Source organism: Pelodiscus sinensis, chromosome 9 (genome assembly GCF_049634645.1).
Source record: "Pelodiscus sinensis isolate JC-2024 chromosome 9, ASM4963464v1, whole genome shotgun sequence".
Classification (NCBI taxonomy): Eukaryota; Metazoa; Chordata; order Testudines; family Trionychidae; genus Pelodiscus; species Pelodiscus sinensis.
The window spans coordinates 15,592,644-15,615,689 of record NC_134719.1 but is presented as its reverse complement, the minus strand read 5'-3'; the positions used below and the strand labels follow the sequence as shown (position 1 = coordinate 15,615,689).

The 23,046-nt window shown below is 40.8% G+C and overlaps 1 protein-coding gene and 1 long non-coding RNA gene across 3 annotated transcripts in view; one reads left to right on the top strand and one right to left on the bottom strand.

Moving 5' to 3' along the window:
- LOC142830555 (uncharacterized) overlaps window positions 1-870 on the top strand; it is a 29,523-nt gene extending 28,653 nt beyond the window's left edge. For both annotated transcript variants that reach the window (XR_012905892.1, XR_012905893.1), the window contains exon 3: window positions 589-870. This is a non-coding gene — a long non-coding RNA (uncharacterized LOC142830555). The remainder of the gene's footprint in view (window positions 1-588) is intronic.
- Window positions 1-23,046, bottom strand: part of NFIA (nuclear factor I A) — a 502,526-nt gene that overhangs the window by 385,095 nt on the left and 94,385 nt on the right. The gene's annotated exons all lie outside the window — the stretch shown is intronic.

The window sequence follows — 23,046 nt, the reverse complement described above, 5'->3', positions numbered from 1 at the left end:
CTGATCTGATTTTGCTCATCTCTCTCCAAAACTGAGATAAGTCCCAGCACAACCCTCCATCAGAACACTTTCAAATTCAGAACCAAATGTTGGAGCTTGAGCCCATTATGAATTAATAATACATAACTATTATATTTTTGTTTATTTATTTTTACAGCCACCAAAAGTATGCTAGGTAGTTTATTGGCCAAGTGGAAAGACAAGATATCTGCCCCAAGAAGCGTACATGCTTCAATGGAAGTCTGTAGGACTGCTCATATAAAGTCATGAATGTGCTTTAGTGTTTTGCTAGGCTGAAATATATTTTAAGGCAGGACACTCCAAATGGGAGTAACAATCTATAGACAGACAAGCGGGGGAGGGGCACAAGGAAGTGGTTACAGTGATTCAGCAATGGTTATAGTGGTTTCACCTTCTAAAATTATGTGTTCAGTGCTCAGCTGCTTCAAAGAGATATAACTATGGATGCAAATAAATTGGAAAGTTCCACAGACATCTCTCAATGTTAGGGATGTGTATATTCAGGGACTGCTCTGGTACCATAGTGCTAACATTCTGAATATTGCCTGATTGCACTGTTCTTTCCAGTTCATAGATCATTCTAATCTGAGAACATCTTGATCTTACCTACGATGTGAAGCAGGATGACATAACTTTTGGAAGAGCGCAGACTTTACGTCACTGGAACCCAAATGAATTAATCTAGCTAATGTTCAAGTGTTGTCTACATGGTTTGGGAGGGGGAAAAAAGGAAACAAAATCACAATTTATTTCCTTGGTTACCTTGAGGATCATCATGTCCATACATTTTGAAAGAATTAACGAAGTAATTCGTGGAACATTTCTATGTTATGTTATTTTAGAAAATAAATGACCTAACTGGAATTTTATCCCTTAAAACATCATGTGGAAACAAGCAAAATCTGTCCTTTGTTGATGAAATAGTATAATTAAACTAACAGACATTTGCATCTAATGTAAATGCAAGACAAATCTTATGTATAATTTCCCAGTGAATTCACTTAAAGGAGTTTTGGATACCTGTAAGTAATTACACTATCACATTCTCCAACTGATTTAATTCAGGCTAAGTAGCAACTACTGTATGTCCAAAAGATAATGAATTAAAGCAATGCTTTGGCATATCCCCTTTCTGAAATGTTAGCAGCCTCTCAAGTGGCTTGAAAAATAGGCTTCAGTAAAAGGACAGGAAAATATATGCAATTAAATTCAATCAATAAAATTGTCCTTGACCAACATCCAAATTTTAAAAACAACTCCAACTGAATTATGGGAAGCCTTTTTCTGATTTTAACTGGATGAGTTTCATTATGCATGAACCAAAATTGCATCTCATTTTTTTAAACAAGTATGGAAAACAAAAAGGAACTAACTTCTCTTTCTCCCTCACTGAAACCCTCCCCTAAACCTTGGTTTTTTCCACTTGCAAAAACCGCAGTGAGTGCTAGGGAACCCAGAAGAAGAAAGTTGCACTAGTGTGATACACGTACACATACACACGAAAGGAAGGTAATGTATTGTCTGAAAGGTGTCATATAGCGGACAGGAAGATGATCCAGCGGTTTCAGCATTACCTTAGAATTTGGGAGATATGGGTTTGAATTCCTGCTCCTCTACTATCTTCTTAGGCAACCTTGGTAAAGTCATTTAGCCTCTCTGTGGATCAATTCCATTCTGTAAAATGGGAACAACAGTACTTTTCTATCTCATGAGAATACATACATTACAAAGGCTTTCGGGTCACTCGGGGTATGTCTGCACTACCACCCTAATTCGAACTAGGGTGGTAATGTAGGCAACTGGAGTTGCAAATGAAGCCCGGGATTTGAATTTCCCAGGCTTCATTTGCATCTCGTCGGGCGCCGCCATTTTTAAATGTCCGCTAGTGCGGACTCCGTGCCGCGCGGCTACACGTGAAACGAGGAATAATGGTAGTTCGGAATAGGAAGCCTAGTCCGAACTACCTACTCCGTGCCGTGTGTAGCCGTGCGGCATGGAGTCTGCACTAGCGGACATTTAAAAATGGCGGTGCCCGGCGAGATGCAAATGAAGCCCGGGAAATTCAAATCCCGGGCTTCATTTGCAACTCCAGTTGCCTACATTACCACCCTAGTTCAAACTAGGGTGGTAGTGTAGACATACCCATGGTGACAGTACATAGAAATACTTTGGGGGCAGAAGTTCTCCAGAGAAAATATGCAACATTGCAGATTTTTCAAGCCGTGAGGGGCTAGCACTAAAAAATAATAGGGTATGCAGAGAGGGAGCTATGATTCTAGCTGCATCTACACAGCGTCTGTGTGTGTCTACCCAGCAGCCTAAACTTGAAATAAGAAACGCAATTTGTGCTATACAAATTGAATATCTTATCTCGAATCTATTTCAAAATAGCTTATTTTGAAATTTGGCCCATCTACACAGTGCCAAATTTCAAAATAACGTGCTATTTTCAGCCATCCCTTATCCCCCGTGCAACGAGTTTTACTGGGATGGAGAAATAGCATGCTCGTAATGGGTGGCTTGTGTAGACGCAGGGTAGCTATTTCGGGATACCTCCAGTATCCTGAAATAGCTGTGCAGTCTAAATGTACCCGTTCAGTCACAGTTGTTCCTTGCTTTCATATACTGCAAGGGCCAGTATACCAGTTGCAGAATATGTCTCTCTCTGTGCTGGCTCATCAAGTCTGTCTGGTGTGTTAGGGGAGGACCAGAATTGCTCTTTCCCTACCTGTCCATGAAAGTGACTTTCTTCCACCTCCACGTTATGACCTGCAGTCCATATGGGGAAATTCAGGGAGCACCGTATGCTCTCTACATAGCATCAGAAGCCAAGTGACAATCTTGTCCTTGGTCCTTATCCAAAATTATTCAACAAATAATTTCTGTGAACAGAGATTGGTCTATTTTGACTAAACATACAAGTCAGAGGTGGGACCATGGGTCCCCCTGGCCATGTGCCCGAAGCCAGGATGTTGGTGATGCAGAAGTTAATTCTGTGGATCTATACCACCAGAGGATTCCACTACCCAGAAAGATCTCTCTCATGGCCAGATAAGCTGATTTTAAACACAATTTTACTGCCAGAGTGGCACAAGGAAGCCTCAGTGAACTGGAGAATTGGAGAATCTGGACTCAACTCTGTGTGCAGCTCTGATTTATGTTATTAATTGTTTGTCTTACTGTAGCACCAAGTATCAGCAGGTACGTGTTGTCTCTGGTGTGGGAGACTGCACATTGCAGGATGGGGGACATAGATCATTTATATTTTGTAAAGTGCTCAGATCTGGCAATAGATTTTGCTGAAAGACTGGCTTGAAACCAGCAAGTTTGTCACTAGTGCATTTTGTTACAAAAACGATTAAACATTTTAATCTCACTGTAGAACATCAAAACTCACAGGTTTCATAACAGAACTCTGAGTTTCATCTGAAGTTTGACTAGACACACAAGTCACAGGTGGGACAATGGGTTCCCAGGCCATGTGCCCTAAGTCAGGGTGTTGGTGATGCAGAAACTGCTATAGCAATTTCATTGAATTAGGCAAAGGCATTAAATTTGTTGCTTGCCATGTTTTGCAGAATAGTTCTGGCAACTACCATGTACATCGTTAGCACAGCACTGGGAATTCTGGGCACAGATCTAGGGAAGTAAATGGAGCCCAAACATGATGATACAATATTTGAAACAGAGTAAGGTCACATCTCCAGTTGTGGAAAGATTGATGAGGCGGTGGTCGATCTTCCGGCATTTGATTTAGCAGGTCTAGTAGAGACCCGCTACATTGAATACTGAGGATTCCTCCATTGGTGCCGGTACTCCTACTCCTCCTGAAGAGTAAGGGAAGTTGACAGGAGTGTTTCTCCCATTGACCTCCTGCTGTGAGGATGGTGCTGAAGCTTGGCTTAAGGTACGTGGACTCCAGCTGCGTTTTTTACATAACTGGAATAGCATACCTTAAGCCAACCTTCCCCCATAATGTGCAATTGGCCTAAGACAAATGCAAAAAAGAATTTGATGTAGCACTTATTGAAGTTGCTGGGAAAACTTGCATTGACTTTGATGGGAATAGGATTGAGTCCAAAATGTGAAGACTGAGCAACAGTAGCTAAATCAGACTGGATGAAATTTCCTATAGGTAGGTAGGCTGGCCTCACTATCAGGATTAATTCTTTTCCTGCCCATTCCTGAAAACCTAAGTAACTGCTTAGTGACAACAACAGAACTACCAGTGTGTACAACCCCTAGCTCCGTACATATATAACATGAATCCCAATCTTCTTTTATCCCCTTAGCAACAAAAGTTGGCACCTGTGATATTTGTTTTCAACGACTGACACCATGAATTTGAACTTACATCTGTTTTGCTGAGTTATGGTAAAACAATCTTAGTAACTGCAAAAAGCAACTCTAATTTGGACAATACTGGACAGATAATTTCCAGTTTGCTGTGCCTCTTCTTTCATTTCACATTCCACCCTGAGAACGGTGCACTAGAAGCACATGACAAGTCTCTTATATGCTTGGGCTTGACAGCTTGACCTATTCCCCGCTATAAAACTTGCTTATATTAAAGTTTTCCTAATGTCTTTTATAGTTCATCTGTGAAGGATTGTCCACCTGGTGCCTTATCACAGCCTCTGGAATGAGGCCAGGAGATGGCAACAACATGAACTGCTACAGGGGATAACAAGGACTCTGTTATGACTGGGAACGTTTGCAGTACTATAAATAACTCTATCAATATTGTGATAATGGCACTTTAAAGAGGTCTATTTTACAAGTGTTGAGTGTAAGAGAGACGGCAGCTGTGCTCATTAATTCTGAAGTATGTTCCTCTCTATGTACAATTTGCAGGTGTAACAATAGGAGTGTTGACTCAATGGAGGTCTAGATAATGTTTAGATTTAAAAAAAAAAAAAGGTCACAGTAGCATGATTACTTCCTAACAAGTCTTTATTATGTTTGGCAGAAGGAAAGCAAATGATAGTTTAATTGAAAACAATATAAAGTCAAATGGAACTTTGTTACAGACTTTAGCTCTTCGTAAATAGCTTCCCCTCCCCCAAAGGGCAAGTACCATAATTGACAGCAGTAGATCTTTTGATAATTAATTGCAGTAAATTATCACTTGGCACAAAAAAGCATAATTCTAATTAATTTGCAACCTTTCCAGCATAACACTGAATTGAAAATGGCACTGCTGTAATTTTTTTAAGCTACTGTGATCTGAGGTACGAACTACAATGTGCTGCTTTCATATATTTTCTGTGTTCATTGTTAAACTTAGATTATGGCACTATTTTTGTGGAATCCTTGGGTCACACAGATGTCCCATTTATGCAAAATATTCCTATTTAGCCTGAATTAATCTTCTGGAGAATGTGAGAGTATAAATAATGACAGATCCATGCAAAACAGCTTTGGCCAGAGTTGCTCTAATTAGTAATGCCATGATTCAGAGATATTGTTAGGGCAAGAGAGTGGAATCTGGACTCATGGATTCTAATTTCTGATTTTCCCATTGACTAACATTGAAGTGTAATCCATAGTCCCTTTTTATTCACTGTTTAATCCAGACCAGTATTTAGAGAGCACCTGTGGTGATACTAGACAACCAGTCTGTGTTTAGTTAGTACTATGGGTGAGAAAGGTTAACCAGTTAACTGCTAAGCCTCAGCCACCGATTCCTGTTAGCCATTGGGGGCTGGAACAGCCTGGCCACAGTCCCCCTCTAAATTGGTTAGCCTTTTGAATACTACTTTTAACCGGTTAACCAATCAAACAGGATTTTACATCACTAGTTAGAACCAGGGAGATTTAGGTCCTTCAAGATATGTCTACACTGCGATGTGAATCCAGGGCCTGAACTGAAGTTTTAAACTCCCTTCCATCCACATACAAATTGTGTTTGAGGGGGGCCTGAGCTTGAGGCTAGCCAGGACTAGGGATGTAAAATCCTGATTAATCAGTTCACTGGTTAAATGTTGGGTTGAGATCCTTGAATATGAGTTACTAACTAAGTGTTATTATACATTACACTAGACCAGCTATCAAAGATGAAAGAAGTACTTACTGAAATTGAACTGAACAATTCTTCGGGTCTGTGACCCCAGCTATATTCATTTTTCCTCCTTTGCCGATTACTGTTAGCCTTGATAATAACGATCTCAAAGACGATATTAGCAGCCTAATCCACACTACAATTTAATCTTGATTGGAACAGATCAAGGTTCGATTTAATTGCTCCATGATTAATTAGAAATAGAAACAAGGCATAACCCCCCCTTATTTCCATTCTAAATCAAGAAACTGTTTGCATTCTATTGGTGCTCCTGTTAGAACAAATCATTAAGCTATAAAAGATTACATCTGGGCTAGAATTAAAGTCAAGCCGATTCATTAACCCAAATGGTGGCCTAGAGATTACTGACACAGTATTGCTGCTCTGGTGATCAAAGGATCAAGGGATACATGACCAGATGACCCTAATTGAAACAATCTCCACTGAATTTTATAAATGGATGAACTTGAAAGGACTAAGAAGATATTCACTAACTTCTGTCAACATAGAAAATAAATTGGTTCTAGTAGTTTTGCTGCATAAATACCATAATGCAAAGGAATGGTGGTGGTGGGGCGGAGGAAGGATAATGGCTTTAAGCAGAACATAGAACAAGATTTTTTTTTATTATATCATGTTAGATCCTTATCCAAGTGTTTCAGGGCTGTCTGTTATAGCCGTTGAAATGTGGAATTTACAGCCGAAAACTTCATCATTGCTGCCCCGCCAATGACTCATCAGACCTGACCTATCGGGAATATCTTCTCTTGGGGTTATCCAATAAATCTGTCCACATGCACAGCCTATCCCTAGAAAAATCTTGCCAGTTGGGTTGAATTAGGTATGATAGTTTTATTATGTGAGCTACTGTTCACCAGGGATTGAGTAGAAATCACCAAACATATTTCACTCAAGATTTCAAGATGAACTTGAATGTTGTTCCCAGTGGTGAAAAGGCCAGATTTTTAACTCACTACACCTTCCAGGTTATAGGCCTTCCAGATAGCTGAGGATGCTTCGTTCAGATACCATTGAACTCCACGAGTTCTGTTTGTGTTTTAAATTTTAAAGACAAGCAATAGGCTTAAGAATTAGGAGAGAATTGAGGAATGGCTTCTTCTGAAAGCCTGGTATAGACATTAGTATAACTCTGTATATCCCTTTGTGGAAAATTAGGAGTAGCTGAACATAAGAACTTCTTGAAAACAGGGACTATAATTCTTGTTATGAAAGGGGAAGAATTGGATACAGATAACTAGTGATGGACAAATTTCAAAAGGATCCGGGCTTGTGCTTAGTTCGGATAAGCACATACAAGCTTTGATGCATATCCAAAGCTTATCTGGACCTCCTGGGTCTGTAAATATTGGGATGGAAATCTTGCAAGAACAGGCTGTCTCAAGAGATTTTTCCTTTTGGTATTTTGGGCAAGTGTTTCCCAGTCGTGATATAAATACAAGAAGAAATAATAATGAAGATAAATAATACTTAACACTTAAATAGTGCTTCATATCTATAAACAATAACCAAGAAACAAAGAATTACCCTTCTTGGAATATTTTGTGTTTGCAGTCCCAGGTCTAGCCAGAACCAAAAGGGCAAATGAAAATAACTGGGGAGAAAAAGTGACCCAAACTTTTTTGAACCTCTAATTATCGTATGGTCAATTAGATTTGGAGCAGCTTGAATTTTATCAGAACTGGTGCAATCATTTCTAAAGATAATATACTGTAAAATACTGTACAGGCTGAAAATAAACAGGAACCAGATCCACATAAGAATTCTGTTTTCTTAACAGAACGTGTGTGTGTTTCACCTTGTGCTATCAGCAATGGTATTGTACCAATGTAAGACTGCAATAACAGAAGTTTGCTAAGAAGTTATATTGATTTACTTTTTTTTCAAATCAAACACATTTGGGAAGGCTAATTTTTATTTTGCAAAAGTAACTTGTAAATTTTCAAAGATACTAAGTAGATAATGGCAGTGCAGTGGATTGTCTCTACTAAAACTATTTACCATAGTGGAGATTGTTGACTTATTTACCATAAACTGGAGGAGTGTGCGCGCGTGTGCACACACACACACACACACACAGAGCTTGAATGATAGAAAAGTAGTTTATGGGATTGGCAATGGGGTACAGAATCTCTCTTCTAGACCATAGTACAGCGATTTCAAACTTTTTTTCTCATGACCCAGTTGAAGAAAATTGTTGTTGCCTGTGACCCAACATAATTTGAATTAGAGTGTGGGCTCCAGGGTGAGGCTGAGGATGAGAGCTTCGGGACATAGGAGGGGGCTCCGGCTTTGGTGGGTGTCAGGGCTGGGGCAGGAGGGGCTTACCTTCAGCAGCTCCTGGTCAACAGTGCAGCGGGGGTGCTAAGGCAGCTTCCTGCCTCTCCTGGCACTGCAGACCATGCTGCACCCCAGAAGCAGCCAGCAGCAGGTTCCTGACCAATGGGAATGTGAACCTAGTGCTAGAGGCAGGAGCAGTGCTTGAAGTCCAGTGCACCCTCTCTCTCACCCTCCCAGAAGCCAGGTCCACTTCTGGCCACTTCTGGGGTGCAGCATGGTCTGCGGTGCCAGAAGAGGCAAGAAGCTGCCTTAGCACCCCCACGGGTCACCTGATCCCACTGCAGCAATGAGATCCAGTGCCTGACATTCCATGACCAGTCTGAAAACCACCGCCACAGTGCACTGTTCAAAGGCTTATGCAAAATAAGCTAGTGGGCTCAGTTCAGTTTCCATTTGGAAGCGTGACCCAGCCACAAAATTGAGATCCAAGTCCAGATCTGATCTTTCTTAAAGTTTGGTGTCATCTCTATTTATCATAGATAAACCCCCCCAAAACCCCCCCAACCCTCCCCAAATCGTATCATTTGGCCTCCTCAAATAGCAGAAAAGCCAAGGATTGAATAGAGTTGCAATCTACCTGAACCTCTTGTCTCTCCGTCCACATCAATACTGGGGCACATTGCCAAGTCAGCGTTGGGCAACTTGCACTGCTCTCATTGTGCATGAGGTGAAAGCGCACAAGGATCCTTCACCAGCCTTTGCTTTTCTGAGGTAAGGGGGTAAGAGCAAGCACAGTGTGTGTAGTCAGGGCAACTAAGTGACTGTATATGGAGAAGGAGGTGGGGGGGGGGCAGTGGAAGAAACAGGGCAGTGACCCAGCTCTCTTCTTACAGTTGATGATGACCTGGTCTAGCTCTCAATGATGTCAGTGGGAATGTTTCAATGGACTTCGAATGGCTTGGACTCATTTGGAGCTGGTGAGGCACAGAGAGGGGAACAATGTTCCCTCTAATTTTTTCCATCCATGTGTGCATTTTTCCATCCACGTGCAGAATAATGTTTTATGTGCAGCAAGCATGTGCAAATGTGCACCAGTAGGAGCAAAAAAGCCTGTCTGTAGGCGTTCTGCATATCAGCTGGGTGGAATTTTAATCTCTCCCAAGTGGCCACAAAAGTGCACAGCTTATCGGGAACACTGGAGGGGAGCAAGCGGTGCTATTCTCAGGAATGTTGCATCTTGCTTGCTGTCCCTGCATCCCAGAAGCTGAGGAGAGGGCTCTGCCCCCAACACGCACAATCTTGACCCTCCAGAGTGAGACAACCAAGACTGACATATTAAAAGATAAAATCAACAAGCTTGCTATGATAGCATGGAATGTCAAGAATAGGAAAACATACAAATGCAGCCAACATAGGAAACAAAAATCCCTATTCATATTCAGGAAGCAACAAATCAGGTCTCACTCCATTGTCAGAAACATTTAAATCATCTTTGGTCATGTCCTCCTTTCTCTTTTTAGCTGCTCAGTAAGACAGATTTTGGTATATTCGTATTCAGAAAGAATATATATATATATTCGATAATGTACGTGAAAAAGAGCTGACACATTAATATCCAGGGAAGTAAAGCAGGATACAAAAAATCAGTATTTTCCCCCATCTTGCTTGTTCCTCCTTAGACAGGTCACAAAAAGAATGAATTTTCATTTCAAGAGATCCCAGAGCACTGTTTTGTTTCCAAACTGTGTAATTCTTTCATTATCAAGAACAGCTGTAAAGATTGTGATTAAAATTCTATATATAGCAGCAGAATTAAATAAACACATTAATAACACTAAATACTTAGCATGTTATACTTATAGCCATTTCTCTATTTATATGAACTTTGCAGTTCTCTTTGCTCTTGGCAAAGAACAGTATTTTACAGACTGAAAAGCTGAGACACAGATACCTTCAAGCCAACACTTTCAATAAACATAGACAGGAACAAACAGGCATTGAGCATCCAGTCAGGGGCTCAGGTAGAGCTGGGTGTTCAGGGATTTTTCAGAGCTTGCATTTGGCTGAACCCAAATTGTCAGAATGGCCATTGGCTTTTGTATTTCATTGCATGTCAAGAGAACATGTTGGGGGTTAATAGATAGCAGATTTAAAACAAACACAAGGAAGTATTTCTTCATGCAGCTCACAGTCAACCTGTAGAACTCCTTGCCAGAGGATATTGTGAAAACCAGGACTTTAACATAGTTCAAAAAAAGAACTAGATAAATTCATGGAGGATAGCTCCATCAATACTTATTAGCCAGGATGGGCAGGAATGGCGTTCCTAGCCTCTGTTTGTCAGAGGCTGTAAATGGGTGACAGGAGAGGAATCACTTGATGATTTCTTGTTCTGTTCACTCCTTCTGGGGCATCTGGCATTAGCCATTGTAGAAGACAGGATACTGGACTAGCTGGACCTTTGGTTTGACTCAGTATTGCTATTCTTATGTTCGTATGGGGGTGAGCTTAGGGGATCAAAACTGAAACAGAAATTTTAGACGTGCCAAAGGGCACCACAGTGCTGGTCCAGGTGCTCAAAAGTTAGCTGTATCAGAGGCACTGCCAGGCCAGGTGGCATGAATTAAGGTGCTCAGAGCAGAATGCACTTGCTGGGTACTCTTCAGTCGTTGCACCATTAATGTAGCCAGCACAAGGAGAAAAACCAATCCCAATTCCCCTGCACACAAGAGTCTGAGTCAGGGAAAAAGATATAAGATACACAAACCTTGTGAGGGTTTATGGACTGTGTAATGGGGGAAATGAGTCAGAAATAGGGAGAGGCTAGGAAATGTGGTGAGGAGGGAGTTTAAGGGTTGTGGGGAGGCTGTTGGGAAGGACAGCAATGGGGAAAGGTTGTTATGTATCTCCTGGCCATATTAGGTCTGTAATCATGAGGCTGATGAAGATAAGGAGGTGCCTGCTGAGGGAGGCAGAGTCTTGGAAGAAGAGTAACTTCTGTTGAGTGGAGGTGATGAGGCGGTTCCCAGCTGTGATGTGTATTGAGAGTCATGTGTAAAATCTTCTCAGAGAGACTAGTTGTAAAAGTAGCATGAAACTCAGTTTTCAGTCAACCAATCATTGATAACCATTTCTCTAACTTAACCAATGTAATCCATTTGTTATCTCAGGGTTAGACTACTGCTGTACCTCAAACTAGCTTTGAAAGCCAACCAGCAATGACAGCCAGCATGCACTGCATCCAACCCACCTACTATGTAGGGCACACAACCTATAATACATTACACCTTTGCTCCTTCCTCTATTTCGGTTTTGTGAGCGTGAAGTCTTCATAGCTGCCCATATGCTGTACCCCAGTATCACCGAAAACCTCATGTTTGCAACAGGAGAAAACCACTGATCCTCTGCACCAAAAGCAATGGTCTTTGTCAGCTGAGATAAAAGAGGATATCCTTTACCTTTTAGCAATGTACGGCCTATGACACCATTGAGAATGTTCGAATGCAGGCAGAAGAGAACAGCTGCATGCATATGAACTTGCCAACTCATTGAAAAGGTTTTCTAGCAAAATGTGGTTCATCTCAGGAACACTGAGAATCATTCCTAACAAAAATGTTTGTTTTCATGCAAACTGTCATATGAGTCAGTCGGCCACTAAATGACTTTTAGAATGATATGTAATATAGTACACATTTCATGGAGTTGGGTGCATCTGAGAAATTAGATGTTAGCCAAAAACGTTATTACTTTATGACCTTTAATTAGATTTAGATGAAAGGCAGGTGCATGTTCTTGTGGCTAAAGAAGAAAAACGAGAGTCACAATATCTGTACTCTTTTCCTGCCTCCATCACAGATTCATTATGTATCCTTGACCAAATTACTTGATCTCTCTGTGTCTGCTTGCCTAAGGGTACAGCCACTCAACAGGACTAAAGTCGAATTAAACTACGCAACTTCAGTTGAGTCAATTGCATAGCTTAAGTCAAAATAGCTTAACTCAGCTTTTGGTGCTGTCTACACAGCAGGAAGTTGAAGCAAGAACATTCTTCCTCTGACTTCCCTTACTCCTCATGAAATGAGGGTTATAGGACTCACAGTAAGAAGTCCTTCATCTGGATATTTTTTTGAAATAATGGCTTGCTGTGTAGATGTGCATTTTGTTATTTTGAAATAATGGTGGTTAATCCAAAATAACGCTGCTGTGTAGATTTACCCTAAGGGCATGTCTACACTGGGGAGTTATTTCAAAATAACAAGGCAGGCGTCCACACTATCAAGCCTGTTATTTCAAAATAATGGGCTTGTCAATTTAAAATAATAACTCCTGCTTGTGGAGAGGAATAAACTTATTTTGAAATAGTTATTTCAGGAGTTATTACTTTGAAATAACTTATTTCAAAATAACCTGGTAGTGTAGACATAGCCTAATTGTAAAATGAAGATGATAATATTCATATTGAAGATTAACTGTTGTCTGTGAAGTCCTTTGAGATCCTGGAATGGAGGACTTTATGTCAATGTAACATGAAATCTTTCACAGTTACATACACTGTATAGCAGACAGAGGAGTGCTTATTGCCCACTTTACAATGTTGAACAGAAATAGGCAACTTTAAAGTTATTTGCAAACATTAACGGCATAATGTTTGTCTGTGGGTCAGCTGTTCCTGTATTCCTGTCCCTGTATCTTTTAGCACAACTCTGAGGCAAAGACCCTAGTAAGCAAGCAATCCTACAGAAGTCTAAACTGAGCTTCCAGTATTTATGCCTCTTCTACCAGGAACATTCTCATTATTCCTGATGTTGCAGCTGTACCAACAGAGGAGAAAAAATGGAGCCTGTTTTTCCTGCACTGCTGCTGCAGGAATGGGCATTCAACTCAGAAAGAGAGTGGGTTTTTTACACTAGCTATGTTCAAGTACTCCAGTCAATTGCCTGTCTCTTCCAGTAGATGATGCTAAAGTGTGATTGTTTTGAGCAGCCTTACGGAAAGAATGGGATATACAGGGAAATCTAATTAAATAACTCACTAGTTTTCCTCCCTGTGTAGTCAGAGAAAGATGTAACAAATACATTGGACAAAATGGAGCCTAATCCTGCTCCTATTGAAGTCAACAGAAGTTTTGGCATTGACTTTAAAAGTAGCAGGGTTAGTTCTTTTGCCTATATTTAATAACTGGTAGGTTACTAAGCATACTGTTGGTGTGACTAGATCTCAGAGCACAAATCACTTTGAATGATATATTTCACACCAATCACATGTACTTGCCATGTACTTTTTAAATGTACATGGCATCTAATAGTAGCAACAAAAGGTAGCGTTTTGTTGAGAGATGTTCATCGAATTTGGGTAAATATTCACATTTAGCCAAAGATTTGGGTCAGTGGTTGAAATGTGTAGTGAGCTGTAAAGTTTGGGCCCAGAACGGAACTTCTTCAGAGTTTGGGAGGGTGGGAAAGAGTTTGTCTAATTGTGTCAGTGTTTTTTTTTTCCTAAGCTTGTAACATAGCCATTAAAAGGTTCCCTCTGAAATGTAGTTTTCAGCTCAAGGTCTCAGGCTGGGAGCACATTTTTTTTGTAAATATTGAACAATTTCAGTATACTTTTTCTGAGAAAAATACACTAGTGTCCTTCAAGTTTTGATTTAAAAAAAATTCTCTAGCTAAAATGGGTTTAGGATTTGTTTAAAACAAATTAGTAGACTGTTTATCCACAACATTTACAAGGCTTTGGGGGGTCTAGAATATAAACAAACACACACATGCTTTTTGATTTAAGTATCAGAGGGGTAGCCGTGTTAGTCTGAATCTGCAAAAGCAGCGAGGAGTCCTGTGGCACCTTACACACTAACCGAAGTGTTGGAGCATACGCTTTCATGGGCAAAGACCCACTTCGTCAGATGCATGTAGTGGAAATTTCCAGAGGCAGGTATAAATATGCAGGCCAGAATCAGGCTACAGATGATGAGGTGGATCCAATCAGGGAGGATGAGGCCCACTTCTAGTAGCTGATCTGGAGGTGTGAATACCACTTTTTTTTATTTAAAACATCTAAATTCTTAGTAATTGAAAATTAAGGCATATATGGGAACATATGCATCCTAGTGCTGCTGCTGCTGTGTTTCTGTAGTGCCATTGTTTGACATTTATTACACTGGTGGAAAGGGTTTTTCCATCTTGGTAGTGAATCTTCTCCTTCTAGAGATGTAGCTAGGTTGACAGAAGACTTTTTCTACACCAGGGCTCAGGTTGGCTTAACTCAGGGGGTATGAATCATACCTCTGAGTGATATAGCTAGGTCAACCTAAGTTTTAGGTGTAGACCAGGCCTAACACAGGCTATGTCTAGACTGTAGAGTTCTTCCGGGATCTTGGAGGTATCCTGGAAAAGCTCTGCCTTATCGAGGGATCATGTCCGCTTTTTCGGAACAGTTTATGAAAAAGCGGGCGTGTTCTTTTGGCATCCCTGTACTCCTCTTAGTAAAAGGAATAAGGGATGTTCTGAAAGAGGAGTTTTTTCTAAAATTTGGCCCCATGTAGATGGGCCAAATTTCGGAAAAGCCTCTTCCGGAAAAAATGCGGAAAAAGATACTTGCGTATCTTTTCCTGATAAAACTCTGCAGTCTAGACGTAGCCACATACTAAGAAAGATCCCTGCCCCAAAGAGCAAAGCAAGAAAAAAGGAATGGGAAAGGAATCACAGTGAAGTTAAGGAAGTTGCCCAGGATCACACAGCAGATCTATGCCAGAGTCAGAACTAAAAGCCAGCTCTCCTAATTCCCAGTTCTGTGCCATGTCCACTGGCCTACACTGCCTCTATGCCTGGGTCTACACTAGGGAGTTATTTTGGAAAAACTCCTCTTATTCTGAAGTAACAAGCCGAACGTCCACACTACCAAGCGTGTTATCTCAAAATAATTGGCTGGTTATTTTGAAATATTAAGTCCTGCTTTCCATGAGGAATAGTGCTTATTTTGAAACAGTTATTTCAAAATAGTGGTAGTGTGCATGCTCCATTGCTGCTATTTTGAAATAACTATTCCCCAGAGTGCTTCCTGGGCCTCTAAGGAAGCCTGCCTCAAACTAATTTTGAGACTCCCCTGTAGTGTGGACACTCTATTTCAAAATAGTTATTTCAGGAGTTACTATTTCAAAATAAATTATTTTGAAATAATTTCCTCGGGTAGACATGCCCTATGTGAATACACAAGTCTGTTTTACCGATTTTGGGCTGTGTGATATAGAGGCTTCATGTATAAGTGTCTCCATGTCATCAGTCCAACAATGAGGTTTCCGGCTGACAAGTTACACTGTGTCAGAGATATGTGCTGGCTGTGATACTTGGAGGATACACTGAGGAGCACTGCTTTTCTAAGCACTTCTAAGCACTTCAATAACGCTCTGAGGTCATGTCTACACAGGAGGGCTAAAGCCAAAATAAGCTACACAACTTGAGCTATGTCATTGCATAGTATAAGTCAAAATAGCTTTTTTTCGCTTTTGGCACTGTCTATACAGCAGGAAGTCCGAGAAAGAGCACTCTTCCTCTGACTTCCCTTACTCCTCATACAATGAGGGTTACAGGAGTCAGAGTAAGAGGTCCTCCAGTTCAACATTAAATGAGGGTTACAGGAGTCAGAGTAAGAGGTCCTCCAGTTCAACATTATTTTGATATTATGTCAAAATAACTGCTTGCAGTGTACACGCGGACTATGTTATTTCAGAATAACATCAGTTATTCTGAAATAACACTGTGGTGTAGATGTACCCTCAGTGCATCATGAGGTGCATTAAAACCAAACTGCCTGGAAGCAACTTTTGGAAGCGCTTTTTACACTATAGAGTTTTTTTTTAAAAGAGATACTGCAAGTGCTGTATTAAACCAACACTGAATTTCTGCGGCTTTGTTTGTTGCTAAAAGAACAACAGAGTCAAGACAACCACTTTGTTCTCTCTGCCTAAGCACTGCAAAGTTGTCACGTAAGCAGGCAATGTTTAGCACCCCATGCTCTATAAAGGCACTGACATAGGATGTGTCTACACTGCAGGGCTTAAATCAGAATAAGCTAAGCAAATTGAACTGTGTATCTTATTTTGAAATACAGGCAGTCCCCGAGTTACGCGGATCCGACTTATGTCGGATCCGCAGTTACGAACGGGGATTTTCTCGCCCTGGACGACGGGAGCGGCGGGACACCTGGTCCCGCCGCCCGCATTCTCCGGGGCGAGAAATGCTGCTCTGCGTCTCCCTGGTCTGCTGGGGGGGGGGGGGAGAGGAGCCAGCAGACCAGGGAGACGCAGAGCAAAGCGGCGGAGGACCGCGGCGGGTCCGCGGTGCTTCCAGATCAGCACCGCGGTCCCGCCCGGGTCCTCCGCGGCTTTGCTCAGCATCTCCCTGGTCTGCTGGGGGGGGACGCAGCTAGTGCGCCCCCCCACCAGCAGACCAGGGAGACGTGGAGCAAAGCCCCAGGCCTGTGGTAGAGCAGGTGGGGCGCTGCCGGTTGGTCCCACAGCACCGCTCCTTGGCGCTACTGGACCAACCCAGCAGCACCCCAGCTGCTCTGCCCCAGGAGTCCTGATTCAGCCGCGGATCAGTTTCAACAGCGGCTGAATCAGGACACCTGGGGCAGAGCAGCTGGGGTGCTGCTGGGTTGGTCCAGTAGCGCCGAGGAGCGGTGGCGCTACTGGACCAACCCAGCAGCACCCCAGCTGCTCTGCCCCAGGCATCCCCAAGTCAGACGCTGCTGAAAATGACCAGCGGCTGACTACAGGAAGCCCCTGCCCCTGATTCAGCCGCTGATCAATTTCAGCAGCAGCTGACTTGGGGACGCCTGGGGTTCTTAAGTTGAATCTGTATGTAAGTCGGAACTGGCGTCCAGATTCAGCCGCTGTTGAAACTGATCAGTTTCAGCAGCGGCTGAATCTGGACGCCAGTTCCGACTTACATACAGATTCAACTTAAGAACAAACCTACAGTCCCTATCTTGTACGTAACCCGGGGACTGCCTGTAGCTTATTTTGAAATAGAGAGCATCTACACAGCACTTATTTTGAAATAGAGCTCTCTTCCTCCGACTTCCCTTATTCCTCATACAACGAGAGTTACAGGAGTCGGAGGACGAAGTCCTCCAGCTTGTAAATATTTTAAAACTATTTTGAAATACCTGCCTGCTGTGTAGACACAGACTAAGTTATTTTGGTATAGCGCTAGTTATTTCGAATAGTGTTGCAGTGTAGACGTACCCATATGGAATTAAGGGCAGAGTAACATACCACACTCTGAACTTCACTCAGTTTACATCAGAAACAGAACTTCATTTGAATGTTATTTTTAGGAACTGATGTTCCTTTCAGTCCAAATTCCCCTCTGATTTGCACCATATGCAGCTCCACTGAAGTCAAGGGATATACCCAGCCAGTAATTCAGGACAGAGTTTGGTTCTTCAAATACCATCCCCACAGGCAGGGCTCTTAACTATTTTTTGAAAGTCTCAGAGGGGTAGCCATGTTAGTCTGTAACTTAAAAAACAATTAGATTGCTCATTATTTTTTGAAAGGTATTCAAGCAAGGTGGGCCTCACTACACAATTTCTAAGGGCATTCATCTCAAACCTTGTCCATTTCTCTTTCACCCCTCCATAATGAGGCCCAGTAGAAGAGGAAGCCAAAAAATAACATACAGAATACATTTATTCAAATATGTAAGTCCACTTTTCTCGTTAGATCAATCCTCTTCCTTCCTCTTCTTTTCCTCAGATCCATCCACGAGTAACACAATCTTCAAAACTCACAGGATACATTTCGCTTAAATAGTACTGAAAGGAACTCGAACAAAAACAAATATAGCAACCACCTCAGACCAAGCAAACTGGGGAAGCCAAAGACAGAAGATAAAAGCTGGAACAAATGCTGCATTAACTGGGCACTGGGAGGAAAAAGAAAGAAGGAGCCAGTATGAAGCTAAGGGACATTTGCTTGTGTAGGTCAGCTGCAGAAAACAGAGTTAAATGAAAATTGGAAATTATCTGGTGAAAATTTGTTTTTAAGAAGTTTTGATTTGGTTAAAAAAAATAAAAATTGTTTGTTTAGTTGTAATTGAAAGACATTGAAGCAGCAGTTTCATAAAACCCAAGACTTCATAAGGGTACGTCTAGACTACATGCCTCTGGCGACAGAGGCATGTAGATTAGGCTACCAGACATAGTAAAATGCCTCCTGGGATGAGGTTTACCTGGGTGGTCGACAAATACCTTTGATGTCGACACCCACGCATCCAGACTATTGCGCTGAGCCGACAAACAGCTGATCAGTTGTTTGTCGGCTCAGCGCGGCAGCCATGTAAATTTAAATGAAGCGGCGATTATTTAAATCGCCGCTTCATTTTCCTATGTCTGGTAGCCTAATCTACATGCCTCTGGCGACAGAGGCATGTATCTAAAACACTGTGTAATTAGAAAGCATATTGATTCTGCATATATGGACCTTCTCAGCTATCATTACATCCCAGATGTTTCTGACCATTAATATGGGAAGGATCAGTTTTGTTTCCACTTAGGAAGTTGGGAGGCAATATTAAGTGTGGGTTTGTTTCATTCTTAATATAACAACTTCATCACATCATGTCAGTGTCATTTTAATATTAAATTAGTGTTCTTTTGTCATATTTGTACAGTGCCTATCCCAATGGAACCCTGATCTCAGATTAAGTCCCTATGTTCTACATCAATAATAAAAAAGTAAAATAACTTCTAGATGGCAGAGTGTTAAACTAGATAAAATAATAAAATAAATTTAAAAATACATACTTAACCTTTTTCACCTATAAATCTCCAAGTGCGTTTTAAAGGAGAATTTTACCATCAATCTCTGTGAATTAAATCTCTTTAAATTAACTCGGACTATTTGTGGTTTGAAAGAGCATGTTTACAGTTGAAACAAGAGCACCATTAAACTTCTTCTCATTTCTCATTGTGCTGATTTACAGCTGAGTATTTCTGCAGCTAACTCTTATTTGTAAAGTCGGCATTTGTTGTGTTTTGCAATGCAAAAATTCTTTTAATTCCCTAACACTAGAACAATATTCCATAGAATTGCTCTGATTTACAGGACTAGTTGCACAGATGTCCTCTTTTCCCAAACCAGATGTACAGAAGGCTGCTTCCAGCTTAGCCCAAACTGGAACATGTTGACAGAATAACATAACTGAGACCAGACATATTGCATTTTACACTAGAGGTCACACAAAAAGCACAGCCTGCATATAGCATGAACTGCTTTACATAAACATACATTTGGTTCAGCTTTGGTGCATGGATTACCAAAAGAATGTTGGGGAGAACTCCAGTTAAAAAGATATAACAGCCATTCAACAAACTATTGCAGAGCTTGTATGCTCTCAACAGAATGAGTGTGGCAAAAAGAAAAGTCACAGAGAAACATATTTGTGTACAATATTTCATAAAGGTGAGAATAAATTTGTAGATGTAACTAAAAAGATTTTCTGATATCTTTCTTTCACAATTCAATGATTTTAATTCAGCAATATTCTTACTGAACCAACACCTTTCACCAGCAAGAAGCTGAAAGTAATAAGAAGATAAATAAGGAATTAGATAAATAATTGTGACAACTTAGGGTATGTCTACACTGCACGCTTGTTTTGAAATAAGCTATTTCAGAATAGTTATTCTGAAATACCTTATTTCAAAATAGCACGTCTACACTTCAGGGAAGCCTCTAAATTAGTCCAAGACAGGCTTCCCTAATGTAGACATTCTATCTTGATTTAGAGCCCCCGTAGGCACTGGGGAGAAATAACTTAGAATGATCCTGGTGAGTGGCTATTTCAAAATAGCATCAGTGGGGCATCTATACACACCTTATTTTGAAATAGCTATTTTGGAATAGGCATTATTCCTCATAGAATGAGGTTTACAGATTTTGGACTAAGCCATCTGTTATTTCAAAATTATTTCAAAACAACGGAATGGCTTTGTAGATGCTCTCATTGTTATTTCGAAATAACACTAGTTATCTTGAAATAATGCTGCGGTGTAGATGCACCCTTCGTCTGTTGGAACAAAACAGACTAAGTTGTCACAAGGGTTGAATTCTGCTGTCAGTTACCGCTACACAATCCCATGACCTCTCTCAACAGATATAACTCATGGCAGAGTTTGCCTCTAGTGTTTAGCTGAGGAAGAACATGACAGAAGCTCTTCAGAATTCAGAAGTTAAAAATTTAGAAAAGATTCTTCAAGAAAACTAAATACCACTTCCATAATATGAACTGAAAATGGACCATGAAAGTGGTGCTGGCATCCTGAACCAGATTAGGTTTAGAATAGAGAAAGGGGTTAGATGTTAAGGTCAAATCAAGAACAGGGTTCATGTTCAATGAAGCCAAAACTTCATGAGCTTCTCTTTGCGAGACGGATTCTCCTAAAGAAACAGGAATCTCACATGGTATCTATCATGTTGAGATCACCTTTTCTTGTGAGATTTCACCTGGAATAGGAGTGGAAAATAAGGTCTTTCCAATTCTGGATCAGACCTACTGGCTTACAGCAGGCTCGCCACACAAGTCATTTAACCTCTTTGTGTTTCTGTTTCCTGACCTATGGTACTTCTATGGCCCTTATCTGAGGACCTCACAATCTAATGCCTCTGTGAGGTAAGGAAGTACAGATTCTGATTTTACAGATGGGAAACTGAGGCAAAGATGGGCTCAGTGCCTTGATGAAGGTCATACAGGTAGTCTGAAATGTAGTAGGGAACTGAACCCAGGTCTCTGAAATCCTTGGTTAATTCCCCAACTTAATATCCTCCCTAAAAAGACAGCATTAACACTAACATCTCAGGGGTGTTTTGAGACTTACTTAATCAATGCTCTGACTGAAAGATAAATGTGAACTATTACTATGAACAATTATATAATAGCAAACTTAATATATACACACTGGAGAGGAAGAATGTAATTAAGGAAATAGATCCCATTTCAAACTATTGAATACCCAAGAGTGAGTCATTTATTTTCCGAACAAAAGTGACTTTATGGTATCCTTTAAATGATTCAGCATATGATCATAACTGCCTCACTATGTGCTACATATATTTCAAAATGGCCATACTCTTTTCTATTCATACATAAAAATGCAGTAAGTTAAGAGACTGGAAAAAGAAAAATCCTTTCCAAAAAGTTGTTTTGTCATGCACTAAATACAATCTCTGGCTTTTGCATAACTTTGAAATGATTTTTTTTCATAGACACAATCAGTCTGTGTAGAATTCTCTTATCTCTTACACTCTAATTACAGTATGACCAAGATTTATGAGTTGATAATTGTATGAATGTTAGACCACAAAGTATCATTTTTATTCTCTCCTGACCTTAACAGTGACCTTTGGGATTATAGGCGCAGAGAAATGTGTGAGTTTTGTGTAGTCAAACAGAGTAATGCAATCCTCCAGCACTGATAATGCAAAGTCTCAGATTTCTGTGACAGAGAATACATTACAGCGGCACACAAAAGAGCTGCAAAAGAGAGTGGGTGCAGCAGTCTGGGCTCTTTTTGCAAACTTTTGAAAATATACTCCAGTTACCGTTGGACAACTTCAATCTATCCAAAGTCAAATGTTGAGTCCAAAGCGATGACAAATGAGCCTACTTTTGAGTTTATCAGATTAGTTTGACAGGCCATTTTCTCAGTACTTTTTTTGAGAAGTCATAATTCAAAACAGAACTGCAGAACTTTGCATTTGGAGTATTTTGAAACAAAATGTGTATCGAGATATTTGCATTGGTGCATATATTATTGTCTACCATGCCTACAATATTACATAGAACAGACACAGGTAGCATGGTCGTCTCTGCACAGGGTGCTGGATGGATTTTTTTTCCTTGCCCTGCTGCTGACCCACTCTGACACTATGGGCAAGTCACTTCATCTCACAGTGCCTCAGTTTCCCTTCCCCACACTTTCTATTTAGATTGTAAATTCTTTGCAACATGAAGTGTCTCTTAATACATATTCCTACAGTGTTTGCCTTCAATGGGAGCCTGATTTCAGATAGGGCTTTTTGGTCTATTATAATACGCATAAGACAAATAACGAATAATAATAATAATAGTAATAGGAACAGAGTTAGGACCACACTGAGAACTTCTGAATATCCCTCTCATAATTCACGTTATATAGTTAGGTGGATGGGTGGATGATGTATGTTACTGTTCAGATTTTCAAAAGTACTTAAAACTTTTAAATGCAGGTTCTTTTGCTGAGAATTGTGCCAGCTCACAGCCCAGGCAGCCCTGCATGATATCCTGGGCACATTTTGAAATAAAAGTAACAGCCCCCATTCACCACTGTGTGACTCCAGTTTTACACCAGGGCAACCATATTGACTTAAGATGGTCTCTCCTGGAAGGCGATTCCAATCAGTGGAAGTATAGCAGTCGCAATTTAGGCTTAAAACTCCTAAAGGAGCTGCCTGGATTTCCTCCTATCATGCCGACAATAAGATGTCAGCCAAATCCTCCATCCTGTGCTATTTTATGAAGTGGCTAAGACAACTTCCTTGTGGACCCCGGATCTTCCACACATTTAACATGACAGCATAGTCTAACACATTTTGCACATTCACACCAAGAGGATCATATTGCTGA